We start from the raw sequence: 4,470 nt of genomic DNA, 5'->3' as shown, positions 1-4,470 counted from the left end.
GGACCTGCAATGATTGTGGTGAGAAAGGCCACTATTGGAGGAAGTGCTGATTCTTCAGCTTCAGCTGCAAAGACTCCAGCCTTTGTGCACTTAGAGATGATGGACACGGATGCTTTATCTTCTTCGAGCGAGGAGGTAGTTGGCTTCACCGCAAAGGATACTCGAGAATGGATTCTCGACAGTGGTGCTTCCAGGCACATGACTCCTTGTGACTTCTTTCTGGATCTGAAACGGCAGTCAGGTTGCATTTTCATTGGTGACAATTTTCAATGTGGATGCGCTGCGGTGAGATTTCCGGGACCTGATGGTGGTTGGCTTGCCAGATGTTGGCAGCAGGCAAGGACGTTGCAGTTCTTGCATACGTGGTAAGCAGCACAGGGAATCCTTTCCGAAGCAGGCTTCCAGGCGGGCTTCGAAACCATTGGAGTTGGTACACACTGACTTGTGTGGACCTGGTTTCACCCAAAAAAAAGTGTGTGTGTGTATGTGCAACTCAAAGAAAAAAGGAGATAAACATACAAAACCGCCCAATAAAAAGCAGCCGCAGCTGTTAAGTTGCTTTGACTTACATGATAATTGTAATCATCAATCTGCAAAGTTTAAACGCATAGTATTAGTTAGAGCCTTGTTTCATAATCAACCATACTTTGTAGTTCATGAGAATGTAAATAATCATACCCGAGATCTGTGTCTGTGATCCTTCCGCCAGTGATCCCTATCGTAATCTCGCCTTGCACGATCATAATGTTTTTTGTATTTTGGTTGTGAATCTTCTGTCCTTTTTTCCTGCAGAAAACCCATCACTCTACGTTTTTTTAAAGAGTTGTGTGCGAGTTTTCTCTCTCTCTCTCTCTCTCTCTCCCCCGAAAAAAGGGGCTCATGAAATTCTTCTCCTGCTAAAAGACACTATGACACTTCAGGAAAACAACAATGCATGTTCAGCAAATGCTTGTTCATATATACATAGCAAAGGCTTGAAGTGTATTAGTTCAGAGCATGCCTCCTCTTCTCTAGCTTGTATAATTTTTTGTTCTTCTGCAAACGACTCCTTTTCCGCCTGTCCAGAAATAAGATCCAAATGAAAATGAAGTGCATTTTATCCTTGAATGGGCTTAAAGGCTTGAAATTTAGGACCCCCCCCCCCCCCTTCTTCTACCTCTCTATTCTGACCCCAAGTCTCTTCTGCGACCCGCTTGGCATATTCAGGGTCATCGCAAACCAAAATGTTATCAAACAGTGACCCTGATTTCACCTGATTAATCAATTGACAAAGGGGATTAGGGAAATGATTAAGGATGATAAACCAAACATGATCATCCATAATAATCAAAACATGTGCTCAAAAGAAGAGAAAAACCTGCCAGAGTTCAATTCCAAAGTATTTCAAGGGCTGAAACACAGAGAGATCTGGATCATCTACAAAATCTGCTCACATCCAAGGCAATAGTCATGACACAACCAACTGTGAAGGCTTACCAAAATATGATTAAAACCTTTTGTAAACCCAAATAAATAAATAAATAAATCTTGGAAAGTAATTCTATGCAAGTTTGTTATGCATATTTTGCTTGTATTTCTGCTGCTCAACCTCCAACTGCCACATTGATGCTTGGCAGATGTTGGACGAGATCATTTCTCACACTGCTTAAGGGGGTGGGATTGGCTTGCCTGGATTCATCCCACATGGTAGGGGGAGCTCCGTGGATGGGGTTTATAAGGGCCAAAGGGGCAGTGGGCCTCTCTTACCTCCCTGGGCCCATGGCTTTGGCATAGGGGAGCACTGATTGACGGGCTTGGGGACCCCATCAGCAACACCAGCCTCCCACATACGCAGATGAGGGCTCTCCATGGCTGGCCATCCAAGATGTGTTGGCAAAGATGCTGCTCGGTTGACATAGCCACCTCCAACAGGGTATTTATGTATCTACCCGTGTTAAGTGGAAGGGCATCTGTTGGATGGACGGGAGAGAGAGCCTTATCCACATCCATAGCTGGAATTGCTGGCATGCAGAGCGCATCCTTGGGAGGTTCTCTATACTTCATGTTGGTTGTTGATGATTGTTCGTGATTCACATGGGTCTATTTCCTTTCTCAGAAGGACCAAGCTTTTACTCGGTTCAAGGAGTGGCATGTGATGGTGGAGAAAGAGTCTGGATTGCAGGTGAAGACTCTCCGGGCTGACAAAGGAGGTGAATTTTCTTCTAATGCTTTCATAAGATTTTATGCAGAACATGGCATCAAGAGGCAACTGGCCAATACAGGTTCACCGTCAATGAATGGAGTAGTTGAACGTAAGAACAGGACTGTGGTGGAGATGGTAAGGACGATGCTGGAGCATCGTGATCTTCCTCGTCCACTTTGGGTAGAGGCTGTGGCTACGGCTGTCCATATCCTCAACCGGTCTCTGACGACTTTAGTACTGAACATGACTCCCTTTGAGGCATATTTTGGCAGGAAACCTGATGTCTCCCATTTCTGTGTGTTTGGGAGCGATGCGTATGTTCACATTCCGAAGAAGCAGAGAGGGAAGCTCGACTCAAAGTCCCAAAAGCTTATATTTGTGAGATATAACTCTCTTTCCAAGGGATACAGGTTATTTGATCCAAAGAGGAACGAGATTGTTGTCAACAGGGATGTGGTCTTTGATGAGCATGTTCCGGTTTCCACTGTTGATGAGCCGCCACTTCTTGGAGACCCAAAGGATTCTGATGATGATTCCCAGTCTATTGTTCTTGCTGGACAACCTCTGTCAGTTCAAGAGGTTGAGCCCGCAGCTGGAGTTGAGCCCCCACAGCAGCAGGAGGCTCCGCGTTCTGTTCGAGTACCTAGGTGGTTAGTGGACACGAGTCAGGTGTCACGGAGCTTCCCTCCGAATGGACCACAGAGGACGGGCCTCGAAGATCGCACAGAGTCCATGATAAAAGTCATTCAGTGGAGCTTTAACAGGTAAACTATGCTTTGATGTCTCGTATCATGCGGGACAAAGAGCCCACTTCCGTCAAGGAAGCCCTTGCACAGGATACTTGGAGGAAAGCCATGCAGGTGGAACTGGATGCCATTGAAAAGAACAACACTTGGGAGTTGGTACCGAGGCCATCAACACGGTCAGTCATTGGTGTCAAGTGGGTCTTTAAGACCAAATATGCATCAGATGGGTCGGTGGACAAACACAAAGCCAAACTTGTGGCTAAGGGTTATGCTCAGTGGCGAGGCATTGACTATGAGGATACCTTTGCACCGACAGCGAGGATGACCACGATTCGGACTATTCTTGCCCTTACTTTTTCTCAGCGGTGGTCCGTATATCAGATGGATGTCAAATCTGTGTTTCTTAATTGTGACCTGCAGGAGGAGGTATATGTTGAGAAGCATCCAGGCTTTGTGGTTCCAGGATCAGAAGGGATGGTTTACAGGTTAAGGAAGGCCTTGTATGGTCTTAAACAGGCTCCCAGGGCTTGGAATCAGAAGATTGATTCCTTCTTTCTCTTGACTGGATTTCAGAGATCGGTTGAAGATCCCAACCTGAATCTCTTTCGGGAAAGCGGCATGGTTATGCTAACCATCCTCTATGTGGATGATCTCATTCTCACCGGTGGTCATGGGGAGCACATTAGAGTGACGAAGGTTTCCTTGTCCAAGGAGTTTGAGATGACCGACTTACGCTTACTCCACTTCTTCTTGGGATTGGAGATCTGGCAGACCCAGAGGGGCTTGTTTGTCTCTCAGCAGCGGTATGTTCATGAGTTGATTGAGGCCTTTGGGATGGAGAACTGCAAGTCTATTACGTCGCTGATGGACCCGAACACGAAGCTGACAGTGAATGATCCTTGTGAGCCAATTGATGCCTCTCTGTACCGGAAGCTGGTTGGTTCTTTGATCTGGTTGCTGAACACCAGATTGGACTTGAGCTTTTCTGTGGGGCCGTTGAGCTCATTCATGCAGACGCCGTTAAAGTCTCATTGGGACGCAGGATTGCGGATCTCTTAGTATCTACAAGGTACGAAGAATCTTGGACTCTTTTACACAGGAGGGGGATTGATGGATGGAATCAGACTCCATGGTTGGAGTGACTCATATTGGGGAGGAGATCCAGACATGAGGAGATCCACATCAGGCTACAGCTTTTCCCTCGGCTTAGGAGCGGTTTCATGGAGCAGTAAGAGGTAGCCAACTATTGCCTTGTCATCGCGACAGAGACAGAGTACCGGGCTGCTTGTGGTGCTGCTTGCGAGGTTGTGTGGCTGCGGAGGTTACTTGGCGAGATTGGGTTTCCACAGAAGGAGCCCATAGTAATCCACTGCGATAACCAGAGCTGTATAGCTATTACTCGGAACCCGATCTTCCATGCCCGGACCAAGCACATAGAGATACAATATCACTTTGTTGGTGAGAAGATCTTCGTTGGTGACATCTTACTTTTTTATTGTTTGATGGAGGACAATGCGGCGGACCTCTTCACGAAGTCTCTAC

The 4,470-nt window shown here is 46.6% G+C and overlaps 1 long non-coding RNA gene across 1 annotated transcript; it reads right to left on the bottom strand.

The window, feature by feature from the left end:
* Window positions 1-459: 459 nt before the first annotated feature.
* LOC147610836 (uncharacterized) lies at window positions 460-1,829 on the bottom strand. Its single transcript, XR_015263915.1, has 5 exons — window positions 1,358-1,829; window positions 1,157-1,252; window positions 1,001-1,057; window positions 679-786; window positions 460-590 (listed from the first exon to the last, which is right to left on the bottom strand). It is a non-coding gene; the product is annotated as an uncharacterized LOC147610836 (long non-coding RNA).
* Window positions 1,830-4,470: the final 2,641 nt, after the last annotated feature.

The sequence above is a fragment of the Cibotium barometz genome, chromosome 48 (genome assembly GCF_041138505.1).
Source record: "Cibotium barometz isolate CiBa-2024 chromosome 48, ASM4113850v1, whole genome shotgun sequence".
Classification (NCBI taxonomy): Eukaryota; Viridiplantae; Streptophyta; class Polypodiopsida; order Cyatheales; family Cibotiaceae; genus Cibotium; species Cibotium barometz.
The sequence above is the reverse complement of the archived record's forward strand: the minus strand, read 5'-3'. Positions and strand labels throughout refer to the sequence as shown.